The 21,532-nt window shown below is 38.2% G+C and overlaps 1 pseudogene; it reads left to right on the plus strand.

Annotated features, from left to right (window-relative positions):
* Positions 1-21,532, plus strand: part of LOC118577127 — a 238,297-nt pseudogene that overhangs the window by 10,765 nt on the left and 206,000 nt on the right.

Consider the following 21,532-nt stretch of genomic DNA (forward strand, 5'->3'; position numbering starts at 1 on the left):
TGCTGGGAATCCCACAAGTAGACCAAACTACACAACTGTCACATACATGCAGAGGGCCTAGGTCAGTCCCATGTAGGCTCCCGGTTGTTGGTTCAGACTCTGTGAGTGCCCATGAGAAGGCTCATGTAGGCTTTCCTGCCATGCCCCTGACCCCCTGGCTCCTATACTCTCCTCAGCAGGACTCCCTGAGCTTGGCCCAATGTTTGGCCGTTTGGCCGTGGGTCTCTGAATCTGCCTCCATCCGTCACTGGATGAAGGCTCTTCACTGACAACCTGGGTAGTCACCAATCTGATCATAGGAGATGGCCAGTTCAGGCTATGCTTCTACTGCTGCCTAGAGTCTTAGCTGGGGCCTTCCTTGTAGACCTATGGGAGTTTCTCTTGCCTCAGACTTCTATCTGACTCTGTAAAGCCCCTCTTTCCAGTCATCTTTATCAGTACTCTACCCCTCTGCCTGCTCTGCAACCCAATCCCACAAGTTCCCATGCCTACCTGCCTTAGTCCACCAAGGAGATCTCTATTTACCCTTCCCTGGGAGATACGTGCATAACCCCTTTATGCCCCCCTTGTTACCTAGCCTCTCTGGGTCTGTAGCATGTTATCCTTTACTTTACAGTTAATACCCATTTATGAGTGAGTACATACCCTGTTTATCTTTCTGGGTCTGGGTTACCTCATTCAGGATGATCTTTTTTTTCTAGTTCCATCCATTTGCCTACAAATTTCCTCTCACTGTTTTTACCAGCTGAGCTATACGCCGTTGTGTAAATGTACCACATTTTCTTTATCTATTCCTCAGTTGAGGGGCATCCAGCTTGTTTTTAGTTTCTGGCTATTACAAATAAAGCTGCTATGAACATAGTTGAGCAAGTGTCCTTGTGGTATGATTGAGAATTCTTTGGGTATATTCCCAAGAGTGGTACTGCTGGGTTTTGAGGTAGATTGATTTCTAATTTTCTGGGAAGCTGCCATATTGATTTCCAAAGTGGCTGTACAAGTTTACACTCCCACCAGCAATGGAGGAGTGTTCCCCTTGCTCCACACCCTCTCCAACATAAGCTATTATTTGTGTTTTTGATCTTAGCCATTCTGACAGATGTAAGATGGAATCTGAGAATTTTTATTTGCATTTCCCTGATGGCTAAGGTTGTTGAACAGTTCTTTAAGTGTTCTTTGCCTTTTAAGATTCTTCTGTTGAGAATTCTCTGCTTATATCAGTAGCCCAGTTTTTGATTAGATTTTTTTTGGTGTCTAGTTTCTTGAGTTCTTTATATATTTTAGAGATCATCCATCTGTCAGATATAGGGTTGGTGAAAATCATTTCCCAATCTGTTGGCAGCCATTTTATCCTATTGACAGTGTCCTTTGCCTTATAGAAACTTCTCAGGTACATGAGGCCCCATTTATTGATTGTCAGTCTCAGCGTCTGTGCTGTTCTTATTCTGTTGAGGATGTTGTCTCCTGTACCAATGCTTTCAAGGCTATTCCCACTTTCTCTTCTATCAGGTTCAGTGTTGAGGTCTTTGACCCATTTGGACTAGAGTTTTGTGCAAGGTGATTGATATGGATCTATTTGCATTCCTCTACATGCTGACATCCAATAGCCAGTACTATTTGTTGAATACACTTTCTTTTCTCCATTGTATAGTTCTGCCTTCTTTGTAAAAAAAAAAAAAAAATCAAGTGTCCATAGATGTATGTATTTATGTCTGGATTCTCTTTTCTCCATTGTATAGTTTTGGCTTCTTTGCCGAAAATCAAGTGTCCCTAGGTGTGTGGATTTATGCCTGTGTCTTTAATTTGATTCCATTGATCAATGTGTCTATTTTTATACTAATACCAGGCTGTTTTTACTACTATAGCTCTGTAGTAGATCTTGAGATCAGGGATGTTGATACCTCTGGAAGCTCTTTTATTGTATGGGATTGTTTTAGCTATCCTGGGTTTTTTTGTTTTTCCATATGAAGTTAAATATTGTTCTTTCAAGGTCTGTAAAGAATTGTGTTGGAATTTTGATGGGCATTACTTTGAATCTGTAGATTGCTTTTAGTAAGATGGACATCTATTAATTCTACAGGTCCATGCGCCTGGAAGATCTTTTCATTTTCTGATACCTTCTCCTATTTCTTTCTTCAAAGACTTGAAGTTCTTGTCATACAGACCTGTTTAATTAGAGTTACCCCAAGATATTTTATATTGTTTGTGGCTATGGTGAAGTGTGTTGTTTCCCTGATTTCTTTCTCAGCCCTTTTATCATTTGTATATTAAGAGGGCTACTGATTTTTTTGAGTTGATTTTGTATTGAGCCATATTGCTAAAGATATTTATCAGATGTAGGAGTTCTCTAGTATAAATTTTGGGGTCACTTATGTATACTATCATATCATCTTCACATAGCAATACTTTGCCTTCTTCTTTTCCAGTTTGTATCTCTTTGATCTCCCTTTGTTGTCTTATTGCTCTACTAGGACTTCAAGTATTATATTGAATAGATATTGAGAGAGTGGACAGTCTTGTCTTGTTCCTGATTTTAGTGGAATTGCTTTGAGTTTCTCTCCATTTAATTTGATGTTGGCTGTTGGCTTGCTGTATATTGCTTTTACTATGTTTAGTTATGTACCTTGTATCTCTGATCTCTTCAAGACTTTTGTCATGAAGGGGTGTTGGATTTTGTCAAGGGTATTTTTCAGCATCTAATGAGATCATCTTGCTTTTTTTCCCTTTCAGTTTTCTTATATGGTAGATTACACTGACAAATTTTCATATATTGAACAATCCCTGCATCTCTGGGATGAAGCCCACTTGATCATGGTGGATGATCTTTCTGATGTGTTCTTGGATTTGGTTTGCCAGTATTTTATTACATATTTCTGTGTAAATGTTCATGAGGAAAATTGGTCTGTAATTCTCTTCCTTTGTTGAGCCTTAGCCTTTGTGTGGTTTGGGTATTGGGGTAACTGTGGCCTCATAAAAAGAATTTGGCAATGTTCCGTCAGTTTCTATTTTGTGGAATAATTTGAGTTGTACTGGTATTAGCTCTTCTTTGAACGTCTAGTAGAAATTTTGCTGAAACCATCATTTTCTTAATTGAGCTTTCCTATTCTCAGATGACTTTAGTTTGTTTCAAGTTGACATAAAAGTATCCAGCATGCTGGACTTAAATTTGTGATCTTGTCTCTGCCTCCTGAGTGCTCGGATTATAGATGTGCACTACTATGCCTGGCTTTTATGGTAATCCTGTAACAATTATCTCTAGTATGATATGATGATGTTAGTAAATTATATTCTTCATCTAAAGTTTAGAACCACTGTGGAAACCAGCAAAAGACAGTATTTATGGGTACCAAAACATCAACTTTATTAGTGGAATTTGAAGAACATGATTTAGATGTTTTGACAATGTTTGCTAATCATAGTAAGAACAAACTCAATCATATCCCTCTAGAGGCCTGTCCCTGTCATGTATATTGCATGGAGAAGTAAGGCAGAAAATAGTGTTTATGAAGGCAAGAAGTTTCTAAAGGGAAAGGGGATGAGATGACATGCTCTCAAACTCAGAGCTAGGTGAGATATTTTTCCCCCTTAGGGAGGGATGCTGAAGCTTAGGAAGAAGTAGAGAGGCAAAGAGTGTTATTCCTACAAAAGAATTTTGCTCCTGACAAGTCCACAGTGGACAGAGGGATGGTGAAATCTTCCTCAATAGTTCCTAACTTTAGGTAAACCTGAGCCTGCAAAGTAAATAAGTATATACAAACATGTGTTTAACAGAAAATAAAGAGATAAAGTAACATTCATGCTCATGTGAGAATATTGCCAAAGAAGTAGTGAGTAAAGAACAGAGTTCAAAGTATTTTGAGATCAGCTAAACCTAAGGCAACAAGCAATCTAAAAGTGTAATTTAAAGGGAAAGGCTAGTTTGCATGACAAAGACAAGAGGAAAGTTTCCCCAGACTCTATGTGACACATTTTACAGAGGACCACAATTCCAAGAATAAGGTCCGGGTTATTCAGAACTACTGGTGAGCCTGCATGGTTCAAGGGAACAGTAGTCCTGCTCTGTCAGCCTTGTCCCTGGGACACTCTGGGGGCAATGCCAAGTATTAAGGTTGAGTGTCATAATAGGAATGTGTAAGTCCCTATCTATGATTTGTAGGTAGGTGGGGAAAAGCTCTGGAAATCTCACTGTGTGCTCAGTCCTTATTATGTATGTAAAACCCTTTCCTTAGGCCTGTGCCTGGTTTGGCTGTCTCTGCTTTGGTACCTATGTTGCCTGTTCTTGCTGAAACTTGCTTTCATCATTTGTGAGTTGGAGGAGAAGTGAATGAGATAAGGCATGTTCGAGATAAGGCGCCACGAACACAGTTTGTCTTCACTGTAGATCTTGACTGTGCTTCAGACCAAGTTTTCTTTATTTTAGCCTAGTGTTGTCTTGAGGATGAATTCTGTGCTGGGTTATTATAAGAAACACAGGATTTGTTGCTTTTTAAAGGAGCTTAGTAATTATTCTACCCTTGGATCTTTTCTAGTTAATATAGTTTCTAAAATTACTCATCTGTGGGAGGCTCAATAAATACTTCTCTGCTGACTATCATATGTATGACAGGCAAATCAGGTAATGGGATTTAACACTTTCATTCATACAACACAGCAGGTAATCTTACACATGGGAATTGGCAAATGTGCAGAGTAATCAAACTGGCTTTTAAAGTCTAGTGTACCAGTTTGGTTTTGATTTATTGTCTTTCCTGTGTATGTTGTGACTTGTACTTGCTATATAGTCTGATGTAGAACATCTGACTCAAGCAAGAGCTTCATACTTTGACTCTAAATGCAGTTAGATCACAACCTGACTAGAAGCATTCTCTAGACACTTCTTCCCTGAAACCTCCAAGTATTTAGAGAATTCTGTATCCCTTCGCTTGCAGCAGTTACTGCTCATAGCATCCTACACACTGTTGGCTGCCCAGGCAGCATTTGCTATGAGTGTTGAGCTTTTCAGTATTACCTATGCAGTAAACCTTATTATTCACAAAGTGTGGAGTTTCAAAATCTTCCCACAGAAAACATATTTGAGTTACTCATTAGTTCTTTTTAATTTTTATTGATTTGGTTGATAAAGTTGTCTTTTTATTTAATTTTTACATAGTATATTTTGATCATATTCTCTCCCTTCCTCCAACTCTTCTCAGATCCTCCTCACTTTCCTACCCACCCAACTCTACACTGTTTTCTCTTTCCTTCCCTCTCCACTCTCAAAAACAAGAATCAAAACAGATAAACAAACAAACAACCCCAAAGACAGAAAATACCAAGTCAAACTAAAACAAAACAAAAAGCATTCTCATGCAGTTACCTCTGAGCATGGGGCCTGACCTGGAGCGTGGTTGATATACTCAATGACACTAATCAGGGAAAGCTATTTTTTTTTTCTTTTGCTGGCAGGCGTCAATTGCAACAAACTTCTTGGTTAGGGGTGGTACTTTGTGTCCACTTTCCATTTCAATGTTTGGTTTTATTTGGTTTGATCCAGTGCAGGTCTTGTGTGTTCTATCATTCTGTATGAGTTAATATATATGTCAGCCTTGTTGTGTTTGGAAGATGCTGTTCATCTACCACCTCTGCCTCTGAAAATCTTTCTGCCCTTTCTTCCACATAGATCCCCGAGCCTTAAGGGAGTGGTGTATAATAAAAATCTCGTTTAGGTCTGAGTACTCCAAAGTCTCTAACTCTACATAGTTGTAGGTGTGTTAATTATATATACTGAAAGAAGAAGCTTCTCTGATGAGGGTTAATTGTGGCATTGAACTATGGATATAACAATATGTCATCAGGAGTAATTTTATTGCTATGTTCATTTAGCAGAATAATAGTAGTAGGTTTTTCCCTAGGGCCAAAGACCTATCTAGTCTCAGGTTCTTGGCCACTGCACCAATATCAGGTATGGGTTCCATAAGTCTTAAATCCAGCCAAAAAGTGGTAGGTTACTACAGTAACATTTGTTCCACTATTGCACCAATATATCTTGTAGGCAGGTCACTGTTGTAGGTTGCAGGTTGTCTAGCTGGGTGATTACTTTTCTCCTCCAGTAGCACACAAAGTACCTTCCAGCACTGTGGATGTTAGTCAGTAGATGTGATGCTTTTAGGTGGGCACTAGCTTGATTTACCATGACACAAGTGGTGTTTTCAGCAATAAAGCATTACTGTCAGGTTGTGGGAAGTAAACAATAGCTTTGGCAATAGAGTGATATTTGAGGAGGATCTATGGGGACCCTTTTGATCAAGGAATCAACAAGATATAACTCATTCCTGTCACTGGAGATTGACTTGGTGGCATATGATGTCTAGTTGGAGCATTGTTTTTCTTATCATACAGTGACTCCATTTATATATGTATATGTTTTAGGAAGCTTCTATAGTGGTTGGTTTTCATATGGTTTTTCAAACAGCCTTTAGTACTAGTGGTCCCTCTCCATATTCCCTCCTTTATCTTGCCCTTCCATCCCTTTCCCATTTACTCTTCTATTCTAGTTTCCCTGTATCTCTTTATGACACTGTTCTCTTTCCTGTTTCCTGGAAGACCCCCTTCACTCCCCTGGACCCTCAGAGACTTCCTAATCTCTTTCCTTATTCTGATTGAAAGACACACATCAAAATCTTAAAAGCTAAAACTCACATATAAGAGAAAACATGCAACATTTGTCTTTTTGGGTCTGGGTTACCTCACTCAGGGTGACAATTTCTAGCTCCACTCATTTGCCTGCTAATTTCATTTTTCTTAACAGCCGAATACTATTCTAGAGATGCACCACATTTTCACTATGCATTCTTCAGTTGATGGACATCTAGGCCCTTTCTAGTTTCTAGCTGTTAGGAATAGAGCAGTAATGAACATGGGTGAGCAAGTATGTCTGTAGAAAGATGTAGACTCCTTTGAGTATATGCCCCAAAGTTGATATTGTGGGAGATGGCATTTTGGCTTATGAGTAACCTCCACACTGATTTCCACAGCACTAGTTTGTTCATCTACCATTAATGAATAAGTGTCCCCCCTCCCTTCATCCTTGACAGCATGTGTTATCGTTTATGGTTTTGATCTTGGCATTTTGACTGGGATGAGATAAAATCTAAAAGTAGTTTTAATTTGCATTTCCTTGATAGCTAGGGATGTTGACAAATTTTAAGAGTGTTTCTCAGCCATTTGTGTACATATTTTATTTTTTATTTTTTTAATTTTTTAATTTGATCTAATTTTACATATCAGCCACGGATTGCCTTGCCCTCCCCCTTCCCCCCCCACTCCCCCCCCCGGCCCACCCCCATTCCCATTTCCTCCAGGGCAAGGACTCCCCAGGGGATTCAACTCAACCTGGTAGATTCAGTCCAGGCAGGTCCAGTCCCCTCCTCCCAGGCTGAGCAAAGTGTCCCTGCATAGGCCCCAGGTTTCAAACAGCCAGCTCAAGCATTAAGGACAGGTCACAGTCCCACTGCCTGGGTGCCTCCCAAACAGTTCAAGCTAAACAACTGTCTCACTTATCCAGAGGGCCTGAACCAGTTGGGGGCTCCTCAGCTATTGGTTCATAGTTCGGTGTTTCCACTAGTTTGGCTATTTGTCCCTGTGCTTTTTCCAGTCTTGGTCTGAACAATTCTTGCTCTTACAAGCCTTCCTCTTTCTCACCGATTGGATTCCTGGAGCTCCACCTGGGGCATGGGTGTGGATCTTTGCATCTGCTTCCATTAGTCATTGGATGAGATTTCTAGCACAACAGTTAGGGTGTTAGCCATCCTATCACCAGAGTATGTCAGTTCGGGCTTTCTTTCAACCATTGCCAGTGGTCTATTGTGGAGGTATCTTTGTGGATTTCTAGGGACTTCTAAAGCACTTTGCTTCTTCCTATTCTCATGTGGTCTTCATTTATTATGGTCTCTTTAAAACTTGTTCTCCCTCTCTGTTCTTGATCCAGCTGGGATCTCCTGCTCCCCTAAGCCCTCTTTCCCTTGATCCTTGCCTTTCATTACCTCCCACTCCCTCATGTCCAGTTTGCTCATGTAGATCTCATCCATTTCTCTGTCATTGGGTGATCCCTGTGTCTTTCTTAGGGTCCTGTTTTCTAGGTAGCCTCCCTGGAGTTGTTAGTAGCAGTCTAGTCATCTTTGTTTTACATCTAGTATCCTCCTATGAGTGAGTACATACCATGTTTGTCTTTCTGAGTCTGGGTTACCTCACTCAGGATGATTTATTCTAGATCCATCCATTTGCCTGCAAACCTCATGATATTGTTTTTCTCTGATGAGTAGTCCTCCATTGTGCAAATGTACCACATTTTCTTTATCCATTCTTCAGGAGAAGGGCATCTAGGTTGTTTCCAGGTTCTGGCTATTACAAACAATGCTGAAATGAACATAGCTGAGCATGTGCCCTTGTACTATGATTGAGCATTCCTTGGGTATATGCCAAGAGTAGTATAGCTGGGTTTTGGAGGAGATTGATCCCCAATTTTCTAAGAAAGCGCCATATTGATTTCCCAAGTGGCTGTACAAGCTTGCATTCCCACCAACAGTGGAGGAGAGTTCCCCTTGCTCCACATCCTCTCCAGTATAAGCTGTCTTCAGTGTTTTTGATCTTAGCCATTCTGATAGGTGTAAAGTGGTATCTCAAAGTTATTTGGATGTGCATTTCCCTGATGATTAGAGATGTTGAGCAATTCTTTAAATGTCTTTCAGCCATTTGAGCGTCCTCTGTTGAGATTTCTCAGTTTAGTTCTATAGCCCATTTCTTAATTGGACTGTTGGGCATTTTGATGTCTAATTTCTTGAGTTCTTTATATAGTCTGGATATCAGCCCTCTGTCAGATGTGGGGTTGGTGAAGACCTTTTCCCATTCTGTAGGCTGTCGCTTTGTCTTGTTGACTGTGTCCTTTGCTCTACAAAAGCTTCTCAGTTTCAAGAGGTCCCATTGATTTCTCTCAGTGTCTGTGCTACTGGTGTTATATTTAGGAAGTGATCTCCTGTGCCAATGCATTCAAGACTACTTCCTATTTTCTCTTCTATCAGCTTCAGAGTAACTGGATTTATGTTGAGGTCTTTGATTCACTTGGACTAAAGTTTTGTGCATGGTGACAGATATGGATCTATTTGTAGCATTCTACACGTTCACATCCAGTTATGTCAGCACCATTTGTTGAAAATGCTTTCTTTTTTCCATTGTACAGTTTTGGCTTCTTTGTCAAAAATTATATGTTCATAAGTGTGCGGGTTAATGTCAGGGTCTTCAATTTGATTCCATTGGTCCACATGTCAGTTTTTATGCCAGTACCAAGCTGTTTTTATTGCTGTAGCTCTATAGTAGAGCTTGAGGTTGGGGATTGTGATGCCTCCAGAGGATATTTTATTGTACAGGATTCTTTTGGCTATCCTGGGTATTTTGTTTTTCCATATGAAGTTGAGTATTATTCTTTCCAGGTCTGTGAAGAATTGTGTTGGTGTTTTGATGGGGATTGCATTGAATCTGTAGATTGCTTTTGGTAAGATCGACATTTTTACTATGTTAATCCTGCCTATCCATGAGCATGGGAGATCTTTCCATTTTCTGACATCTTCTTCAATGTCTTTTTTCAGGGACTTAAAGTTCTTGTCATATAGGTCCTTCACATGCTTAGTTAGAGTAACCCCAAGGTATTTTATATCATTTGTGGCTATTGTAAAGGGTGATGTATCTCTGATTTCCTTCTCAGCCTGTTTGTCAATTATATATAGGATGGCTACTGAGTTTTTTGAGTTGATCTTTTATGCTGCTATGTTGCTGAAAGGTGTTTATAAGTTTTATCAGTTCATTGGTTGAATTTTTGGGGTCACTTATTTATACTATCATGTCATCTGCAAATAGTGAAAGCTTGACTTCTTCCTTTCCAATTTGTATTCCCTTAATCTTCTTATGTTGTCTTATTGCTCTGGCTTGAACTTCAAGTACTATATTGAATAAGTATGGGGAGAGTGGACAGCCTTGCTTTTTTCCTGATTTTAGTGGTATTGCTTTGAGTTTCTCTCCATTTAATTTGATGTTGGCTGTTGGCTTGCTGTTAATTGCTTTTATTATGTTTTGGTATGTTCCCTGTATTCCCGATCACTCCAAGACCTTTATCATGAAGGAGTGTTGGATTTTGTCAAATGACATCAGCATCTAGTGAGATGATCATGTGGTTTTTTTTCTTTCAGTTTGTTTATATGGTGTACTACATTGATGGACTTTCATATGTTGCGTGACCCTTGCATCCCTGGGATGAAGCCTACTTGATCATGATGGATAATTGTTTTGATGTGTTCTTGGAGTCTGTTTGCCAGTATTTTATTGAGTATTTTTGCATCAATGTTTATGAGGGAGATTGGTCTGTAGTTCTCTTTCTTTGTTGTATCTTTGTTTGGTTTAGGAATCAGGGTAACTGTAGCCTCATAGGATGAGTTTGATAATATTCCTTCTGTTTTTATTATGTGGAACAATTTAAAGAGTATTGTTATTAACTCTTCTTTGAAAATCTGGTAGAATTCTGTGCTGAAACCATCTGGTCCTGGGCTTTTTTTGGTTGGGAGACTTTTAATGACTGATTCTATTTCCTTAGGGGTTATTGGACTATTTAAATGGTTGGTGTGGTCTTGATTTAACTTAGGTATGTGGTACCTCTCCAGAAAATTATCCATTTTTTAGATTTTCCAGTTTTGTGGAGTAGAGTTTTTGAAATATGACCTGATGATTCTCTGGATTTCCTCATTGTTTGTTGTTATGTCCCCCTTTTCATTTCTGATTTTGTTAATTTGGATGCTCTCTCTGTCTTTTTGGTTAGTTTGGATAAGGGCTTTTCTGTCTTATTGATTCTCTCAAAGAACCAACTGTTTGTTTCATTAATTTTTTTGTATTGTTCTGTTTGTTTCTATTTTATTGATTTCAGCTTTCAATTTGATTATTTCCTGGCATCTAATCGTCCTGTGTCACTTTGCTTCCTCTTGTTCTAGAGCTATCAAGTGTGCTGTTAAGTCACTAGTGTGAGATTTCTCCAACTTCTTTATGTGGGCATTTAGTGCTATGATTTCCCTCTTAGCACTGCTTTCATAGTGTCCCATCAGTTTGAGTATGTGGTGTATTCATTTTCATTGATTTCTAGGAAGTTTTTAATTTCTTTATTTCTTCCTTAAGCCATTGGTGATTCAGCTGATCATTATTCAATTTCCAGGAGATTGTAGGTTTTCTGTAGTTTTTGTTGTTGTTGAAAGCTAACTTTAAGCCATGGTTGTCTGATAGAACGCAGGAGGTTATTCCAATTATTTTGCATCTGTTGAGATTTGTTTTGTGGCCAAGTATGTGGCCGATTTTAGAGAAGGTTCCATGGGGTGCTGAAAAGAAGGTATATTCTTTTTTGTTCAGATGGGATGTTCTATAGATATCGATTAAGTCCATTTGAGTCATAACATCAGTTAAGTCCTTTATTTTTTTGTTAAGTTTCTATTTGGCAGATCTGTCCAGTGTTGAAAGTGGGGTGTTGAAGTCTCCCACTATTAATATGTGGGCTTTTATATGTGATTTAAGGTTTAGTAATATTTCTTATACATATGTGGATACCCTTGTATTTGGGGCATAAATGTTCAGAATTGAAACTTCATCTTGGTGTATCTTTCCTATGATGAGTATGTAATGCTCTTCTTGATCTCTTTTGATTGATTTTAGTTTGAAGTCTATTTTGCTTGCTATCAGGATGGCTACACCCGCTTGCTTCTTAAGACCATTTGACTGGAAAGTCTTTTCCCAGCCTTTTATTCTTAGGTAGTGTCTAACTTTCTTTGAATGTGAGGTGTGTTTCTTGTATGCAGCAGAAAAATGGGTCCTGCTTTTGTTTCCATTCTGTTAGCCTGTGTCTTTTTATAGGTGAATTAAGTCCATTGATATTAAGGGATATTAATGACCAGTGATTGTTCATCCTTGTTAATTTTTTTTTGGTGGTTGTGTGTGTGTACTTCTCTTCTTTGGGGTTCACTGCTGTGGTGTTATCTGTTGCCTGTGTTTTCAGGGTGTATTTGACTTCCTTGGGTTGGAATTTTCCTTCTAGTGCTTTCTGTAGGGCTAGGTTTGTGGATAAGTATTGTTTAAATCTGCCTTTGTCTTGGAATGTCTTGTTGATTCCGTCTATGATGATTGAAAGTGTTGCTGGGTATATTAGTCTAGGCTGGCATCCATAGTCTCTTAGTGTCTACATTACATCTGTCCAGGTCCTTCTGGCTTTCAAAGTCTCCATTGAGAATCAGATGTTATTCTGATGGATTTGCCTTTATAAGTCACTTGGCCTTTTTCCTTTGCTGCTCTTAATATTCTTTCTTTATTCTGTATGTTTAGTTGTTTAATTATTATGTGGCGAGGGGGCTTTATTATGGGGTCTAGTCTGTTTGGTGTTCTATAGGCTTCTTGTATCTTCATAGGCATTTCCTTCTTTAAGTTGGGAAAGTTTTCTTCTATGATCTTGTTGAATATATTTTCTGTGGCTTTGAGTTGGTATTCTCTTCCTTCCTCTATCCCTATTATTCATCAACTTGGTCTTTTCATGGTGTCCCATATTTTCTGGACATTTTGGGTCATGACTTTGTTGGCTTTAGTGTTTTGTTTGACTAATGAATCTATTTCTTCTACTGTATCTTCAACACCAGAAATCCCTTCTTCATTCTCTTGAACACTGTTGGTTTTACTTGCATCTCTAGTTCCTGTTCACTTACTCAGATTTTCTATTTCCAGCATTCATTTGGTTTGTGTCTTCTTCATTTTTTTCTATTTCCCTTGTTAGGTTGGTCCCTTGGACTGTTTCCCTCATCTGTTTCATTGCTTTTTCATGATTTTCTTTCAGTGTTTTATTGTTTTCTTATGCTTTATTTGTCTTTTCCTCTAGTTTTTTTTTTTAGTGTTTTTCCCCTCTTTTTTTTTGACTTTTCATATTCTTTATTGATTTCCTCCAATTTTTGTTTGTCTTTTCCTCCATTTCATTTTTTATTTCTCTTTAAAAGCCTCTAGCCTCTTCATGATGTTGTTCGTAAGGTTGCTTTCTTCTGTTTCTTTAATTTTGTTATGTTCATGTGTAGCTGTTGGAGGAGGGCTAGGTTCTGGTGATGCTGTACTTCTGCCCATCTCCTTGGTAGATTCGTTCTTGGTCTTATCCCTGCTGTTGGTCCAGACTGAACTGCCGGATTTGGCATTTCAGGAAGCCTCTGGCCCAGATGGGAGCTCTGGGCCAGATGGGAGGGGGTCTTAGGCAGATGGGTGGGGGGGTGTATAGATTGCAGGGTCTGTGGGTGGGGGGGGGGTCTTAGAGAAGGGAAACGTTTCCGCTGGGGCCCTCTGGATGGCTAGAACCTGGGGCTAAGTTGGGCAGGTCTTCTCTGGAATGGCTGGTTCCCCAGGATGGGACCTAGGGGCAGGCCTCCCTGGGTATGACCCCACGCACTCACCTCTGGTCCAGATGGAAGGTCCTGGATGAGAGTTGGGGGCTGGTCTCCAATTCTCAGGAAGTGTTTGTGGGGTCGCTGGCAGATAGGTGTAGGGACAGGGTGTGTAGACTGCAGGGTCTATGGGGTTGGGGGTTATGGGGGTGGTGGCAGGGTGGGGGGGGGGGTGTTGGAGAAGGGGAACCTTCCCCGGGCCCAGCCAGATGGCCAGAAACTGGGTCCAAGTTGGGTCCTGTGCATATATTTTAAAGCTCTCTGTTTAGTTCCATATTCCATTTTATAAATAGTTTTTCCATGATGTCCATTTTTTGTATATAATGGATACTATCTCTATCAAATATATAATTGGTAAAGTTTTTTTTTTTTCTATTCTCTCAGCTGCTGCTTTGCTCAAATGATGGTTTTCTTTGCTGTAAAGCCTTTCAGCTTCATGAGGCCCATTTATTCATTAATTTTGGTTTTAGTGCTGTAGGTGGCCCTGTTAGAAAGTTCTCTTTTTATTAAAATAGAAAGGGGGTAAAATCTCAGCAAAACACTTGCAAAACAAATACAGGCATACAATATAAAGATAACTCTCTCTCTCTCACTCACACACACACACACACACACACACACACACACACAACCAACCCAACAAACAAAAAACTCCCACTTCTCTTCTCACAGTGGTGGCACACACCTTTGATCCCAGCACTCCGTAGTCAGAGCCAGGCAGATCTCTGTGAGTTCAAGGCCAGTCTGTTCTATAGTGAGAGATCCAGGATAGGCACTAAAACTACACAGAGAAATCCTGTCTTGAAAAAAAACCATCATCATCATCATCATCATAATAACAACAACAACAACAATAATAATAATCCTGCTTCTCATGTTGCAGAAATGGCTCAGTGGTTAAGAACAACACTGGCTGTTCTTTCCCAGGTCCTGAGTTCAATTCCTAAGAACCACATGGTGGCTCATAGCCATCTATAATAATCACCCATTCCATCTTCTGGCATACAGGAGTACATTCAGATAGAGCATTCATATACATAAAATACATAAATAAATACATCTTAAAAAAAGAAAGTTCTTTCCTGTGCCAATGAGTTCAAACATATTCCCTACTTTTACTTTTGTTACATTCAGGATATCTAGTCTTATGGTGAGTCTGTTAACTCATTTGCAGTTGAGCTTTATGCAGAGTGATGGATAAGAGTCTATTTTCATTCTTTTATATGCAACTATCCAGTTTGGCCAATACTATTTGTTGAAGATGCTGTCTTCTCCAGTGTGTATTTTTGGCTTTTTTGTCAAAGGAAGGTATTGTAGTTGTTTTTTTTTTTGGGTCACCAGCTCACAAATAAAGACATGGAGACTTATTATTAATTATGAATGCTTGGTCTTAGCTTAGTCAAGGTAAAACATCACCACATCCTTACATGATTAAATAAATGTAACACATCTTTACATAGTTAAACAAATATTCTGCAATATAAACAAATACAGTACATCTTTACATAGTTAAACAAATGCAACATATCTTTGCATAGTTAAACAAATGTTCTGCAACAATGTATCTGTAAATGTATGGAATTATGTCTGGGTCTTTAATTTGATTTCATTGATCAAAGTGTCTCTTATGTCAATACCATGCTGTTCTTATTACTATAGTCTTGTAATACAATTTTAAATCTGGGATGGTGATATCTCCAGCAGTTCTTTTTTTATGTAGGATTACTTTAGCTATCCTGATTTTTTTTTCAGTTTCTGTGAAGAATTGTGTTGCAGTTTTGCTGGGGATTGTATTGAATCTGTAGATGGTGTTTTCACAAAATTAGTCCTACCAATCCATGAGGTTGGAAGGTCCCTTCATCTTCTGTTGTCATCTTCAATTTCTTTCTTCAGTGTCTTAACGTTTTCATTATACAAGTCTTTCATTGCTTCATTAGTGTTACTCCAAGATACCCTGTGAGGCTGTTCTGAAACAGGTACTGTTTTCCTGATTTCTTTCTCAGTCTGTCATTTGTATATCAGAAGGCTACTAATTTTTGTTTGTTAATTTTGTATTCTACTACTTTGATGAAAGTTTTTAATCAGCTGTAGCATTTTTCCTGGTAAAAGTCTTCTTTGTGTATAAAGTCATATTATCTGTGAATAAACATACTTTGATTTCTTACTTTCCATTTTGGTTTACATATACTAAACATCTTGCATCTCAGAAATGAAGCCAACTTGATTAGGGTGGATAATCTTTTTGATTTGTTCTTGAATTTGATTTGCAAGAATTTTCTTAAGAATTTTTTTTTATCCGTGTTCACAAGGGATATTGGTCTATAATTCTCTCTCTCTCTCTCTTTCTTTTGTTGGGTCATTGTGTGATTTTGGTCTCAGAATAAAGGTGGCTTTATAAAAAGATTTAGGAAATGTTCCTTATGGTTCTGTTTTGTTGAATAGTTTGAGGAATATTTGCATTATTGTTAGTTCTTCTTTGGAGTGTTGATAGAGTTCTGTACTGAATCCACCTAGCCCTAGGAATTATTGTCATCATCATTATTATTTTGGTTGGGAGGTTTTGTTTTTTTTATAATTGTTAGGCGTTGTGATTCTGTTTAAATTGTTTAGTTCATCTTGATTTAACCTTGGATATATATATACACATATCCCATCCTTTTTATTTTAGGTTTTCCAGTTTGGAGTAACATGATTTTTAAAACTATGTCCTTATGAGTCTCTGAATTTCCTCAGTGTCTATTGTAATGTCTCCCCTTTGTTGTCTAATTTTATTAATTTGGATTTTCTCTCTTTTGTCTTTTAGTTAATTTGTCTAAAGCTTTGTCAATCTTGTTGATTTTTCTCAAAGAACCAATTATTAGTTTCATCAATTCCATATATTACTTTTTTATTTATTTATTTCTGTTTTATTAGTTTTAGCCCTGACTTTGATTAGTTCTTCCAATATACTCTTTTGGGTATTATTTTTTCTTGTTTTCTGGAGCTTTTGAGCATGTTTAAATTATTAATATGAGATTTCTCCAATTATTTTGGTTGTGAGCCTTGATTTTGAGCAAAATTTCCAGTTTTCTCCAGATTTTTTTTTAGTGCTATGAACTTGCCTCTTATAGATGCCTTCATTTTTCCCCATAGGTTTGGATATGTTGTGTTTTTATTTTGATTAATTTTTTTAAGTTTTCAATTTCCTTCTTGTTTTTTTCACAACTCAGTTTTCATTCAGTAATGAGTTGCTCAGCTTCCACAAATTTTTAAATTCTCTGTGGTTTCTGTTTTGTTGATATCCATCTTTAATACATGGTGGTCAGATAGGATTCAGGGTGTTACTTCAATTTTTCAGTTTCTGTTGGGACTTCCTTTGTGTGCTAATCTATGTCCAGTTTTGGAGAAAGTTCCAAAGGCTATTGTTTTAGTGGAATGTTCTGTCAATGTCTATTAGGTACATTGAATTTATGATATTATTTGACTCCCTCATTTCTCTGTTTAATTTTTGTCTGGATGAGCTATGGATTGGCAAGATTTGGGTATTGAAGTCATCCTCTCTCACTGTCTTAAGGTCAATATGTGATTTTAGCTGTAGTAGTATATCTTTTATGAACTTGAGTATGCTCCTGTTTAGTGTATAAATATTTAGAATTGTAAGATCCTTTTGAATTTTTTAATGACTATATAGTATTATTTCCTATATCTTTTGAATAATTCTTGTTTGAAGTCTATTTTGTCAAATATTAAAATAGCTATGCTTACTTGCTTCTTGGTTCCCATTTTTTTGGAATACCTTTTTCTATCCCTTCACTGTAGAGTGATTTCTGTACTTGATGGTGAGGTGCATTTCCTGGATGCAGCAGAAGGATGGATCCTGTTTTGTAAATCAGTCTGTTAGTCTGTGTCTTTTCATTGGTGATTTGAGATCATTAATATTGTGAGTTATTAATGAGCAGTATTTGTTAATTTCTGTTATTTTTTTTGTAATTTTTTCCTCCTTTGATTGATTGTTCTGGGATTGTTCATCTGGCTTCTTTGTTGTTCATGTTTGTGTTTTTGAGCTAGTTTTCTCAGCATCTGGACTTAGGGCATTTGAAGTGTTTGTTGGTGTAGGTATCAGATTTCATCCTTGTTGTGTCTTCCAAATGGGTGTTCCATCCTCCGGTTGCTGTTGCCCACTCTGGTTCCTAGAAAAATGTGCAGCTGTTGGACCCCTGAGTTACAGCCCAATCTGGTGGCAGTGGTAGGTTGATAAAGATTTACATTGGAATCAAGAGAAGGTAATAGGAATGGCTGAAGGGAGGGATGGGGAAGAACTAGGTAGACTCTGGACACTGGCTGTACATCCAAAGGCCGAGTCCCAAGGGGATGTAGATGGGCTGGGAGGAGAAGCTCACATGGGCAGGTGGCAGCTGGTGTAGGGTTTGAAGAGACTACAGTGCAGAAGTAGAGGGGGATAAAGTTTGCCTTCTTGAGTCCCAGCAAAGTTTGTCACTGTGGAGTCCCTAGTAGAAAGCTGTGCTTCCAAGTTGGCTGAGAGCCACAGAGAAATAGAGATGGGCTATAAAGAAAGAATAGAAGGAGTAGCCATTAATTAATTTTAATTCTTAAAAACAAAACAGAGATAGATAATAACTTGTTCTTCTATGCAGTAAAATTGCATTTGGGTTTCATATTCATTTATAAAGATAAGTATTGATGCCAATACATAATGATAAATATTGATGAAGTGGGAGCACTATAGTGGGAGCACTAGAGACCTGCTGTCAGACATTATCTGAGCCACAATGCTGAGCTGGGCTGTCTTCTTGTCTTTGACTCCATCGGTAGCTTCAGCCCCTGGGGTGAATGACTGGATCCTATGACATGCCTGAGCCAGTTATGAAATAGATGCTCATCCAAGTTGAGCAACCTTATAAAGGGACTATAAAGTGGCCGAACCTCAGTTCATCTTGAAGGTGATGCTTAGGTTGAACTAGGCAAACAGAAGCTGAAGTAATTTTTATGCCAATGGGAAAGGCAGGTGAATTGCATTTACAGGCTGTTGAGAGTAGCAGGAGTATGAATAAACTATAGTTTCACCTGAAAGTTAGCACCAGCAGATGCCTGGTCTTATACCATAGTACTGTGGGTTCATAAAAATCATTTTATATACATGTTTGTAATAACATTTTTCCAGATCACATATGTGCATAATATAAAGATTAGAAGAATCAAAGATCACAGAGTGTAAGAGTTAAAACTTATTCTCCACCTCTTTCAGGTGTCCTAGTGACACAGTTTCCTTCCTAGAAGGTGACAGAGATTGCTGGTTTCCAACTTCCTCCCTTCTTCTCTATCTCCACTCTCTATCTGTCTTCCCCAGTCTTAACTCCTCCTGCCCCAGAACTTTTCAGGGTGTCTCCTCAGGCCTTGTTAAATTGAATCCTGTATATCTATTTCCAAAGCCTCAATACTTAATTTATTCTTCTCTGATTTCCTTTTTATTTCTGTCTAATCAGGTCCTCATGTCTCAGCCCTGCACTGCTGTTCTTCCTCAACACCATTCTTCTTCCCTAGTCTATTTGACCTTCTGCTTCTTTGAGATTCAGGTTGAATCCATTTCTTTCCCTGATTGTTTCCATTGCTTTTCATTTCCTTATTCTCAAACTTTTAGGTCATTATTTCAACCTGGGGCATCTGTATTTCATCAGATGTCTTGATGTCTATTTGAGTTCTGTCTCTGTTATTCCTAAATGATGCAAAACATATTAAAGAATCTGGATGAAGGTGCTTGCCACCAAGCCTGTGAACCTGAGTTTGATACCTAGGACCCACATGGTAGAAGGAGAGAGAATTGGCTACCACGGGGTGTTCTCTGACCCCCTCACATGCCCAGTGGTATGGGTTTGCTTACTCTCTGAGTAAATAAATACAAAATTAAAAAATAAAACATTAAATTGCATTTGGGGCTGGAATTATGTAAGTCCCAAAAGATTTAAAGAGGTTAGCAAAAGCTTTCAGTTGGAAGTTTGTCTTTGATTCATAAAAATTTAATTAAATAAATTAATTTTCTCAGGATAAGGTCTGTTTTTGAAAAATAATAAAATAATTGTGATTCAGAAAGTGTTGGATCATTAAATGAGCACATATCTAGAAATTAGCTGTGTGCAATGACCCATGCAGGTTGAGGGCATTGATTTTGTTGTCAGGAAGGCATGGGTCTGTCACCTCCTGTTTATGTAATTTAGAGCATTTTATCACATCTTTTTCTTTCTTGATTTCTTGCCAGGGAGATGAGTGAGGGCAAGTGCAGCGTTGAACCCATCACTCACCACATAGTAAGTGTTTGGTAAGTTCTGTCATTGTTGCTCTTATACATTCCACTTTTTTTTTGTGTGTGGTTCATTGTCTGTGTTGCAAAATAGTCACTTAACTCTTCTCCCAGATTAGCCAAAAATGTTTACTTCTGAATCCTCCAAACCTCTTGTCTTATTGGAAAAGGGGTTTAGGAGATGTGGTTATGTCAAGAATCTTTTAGATGGATGATCTGGTGTTTCTCAGGTGAACTTCGTGTTGTCACAAACATCCTTCAAAGACGGAGGGTAGAAACAGAAGGGCAACAAGAACCATGAGAACAGTCCTGGAGCCAGAGGTGGAGTAGTTCAGTGTGACCATTGCTGGATTTCATTATGGAAAAGGGAAAACGGGGTTGAGACTTGACATGTAAGTATCCTCCAGAAAAGAGGGGCAAGTCAATGATGCTCCCTTAGGACGTCTATGAGGATCCCTTGTTAACACCTTGATTTAGTCTGATTTGACCTTGTTCAGACTTCTAGACTTTATTATAAGGTAATAAGATTAAATTGTTTTAAACCAGAAGGTTTTGCAATTTGAGAGAGCAATGACTATTTCTCTGTAGCATGACTCTTTTTGACCAATTTTGTGTGTGTCAGTATTGGATGTCAACATAGACCAATCAATAAGCTAGAATCACTAAGGATTTGGCAGACAGGCATACTAGCTTGTAATTTGGTCTTTTTTAGTGCAGAAGTAGAAATCAGATCAAATACAACCCAGTTCTTTTTCTGAATTAGATTTCACTGAAGTACAGGTTCAAACTACTGGGGAAATTCCCTCCCCATTGCCAAGGACAGACCTTAACTGGTAATAGGTTTACTTACAGCCCTGCCAGGGTTTCCCCGTTTCCTCATAGCTATGGCTAGTTTTCAAAATCAACATGTACTGAGTACATGGAATGTGTGGTGGTCATACTGAGTGCTCTGAATATATTGTTTTAGTTAATCTTGCCAAAAGTCCTGTAGCGGGCAAAAGAAATATAATTACATGTTTTTTTAAATTTTAGGTCGTGGCTCACTGGATTTTTTTCCTGTCAGTTTTGTGGGGAGTCACTAGTGGTTTAACATAGTACAGTGGGATATAACCAGTGTACTGCATGAAATAAGATCAGGTGTACTTCATAAAATTTTAGTTTCAAATATACACACACTAATATGTATATAATTGTTAAGCTAATATGTATTTGTGTAATGGGTTGTATTAAAATTACACTTTTTGCCATGGGTTGTATTTCTTATAGTGGGTTATTTTAAAGATTTTAAAACCATCAATGAGATGATTAACTGTGTAACTTCCAATATCAGAGCTAATTAGTTTCATTCCAATTATTTATCTTACCAGTTCTTACCATTTATCTTATTATTCATCTGAGTGTGTTTCTTACTCTTTCTATATTTTCACCTCATTTATTGGGCACTTTTGAGTAATGAATGAGTTTATCTGACTACAGCACTTTGATAATGCCATAGTACTTAGCGCTTGGATGTTTTCTCAGTGTCCTGTGGGTTAGTAAGTTGCAGAACCAGCCAGATTCTAGCTTTGCCTAACAAAGTCTACTCTCTTAGCTGCTGTGTGTCATTGCTTGAGTTTGAAATCCAAGCCAACTTTTTATAAACTTAGATGTTCCCTTAAAGCAAACAATAGAGTAAATCTCCCTTTATAGTTACCAACAACTAAATACCAGGCCTTCTTGCAGTTGGCCTAGTTGGCAAAGTCTTTATCTCTGAGGAAATACAGGTGTT

The sequence above is a fragment of the Onychomys torridus genome, chromosome 2 (assembly GCF_903995425.1).
Source record: "Onychomys torridus chromosome 2, mOncTor1.1, whole genome shotgun sequence".
NCBI lineage: Eukaryota > Metazoa > Chordata > Mammalia > Rodentia > Cricetidae > Onychomys > Onychomys torridus.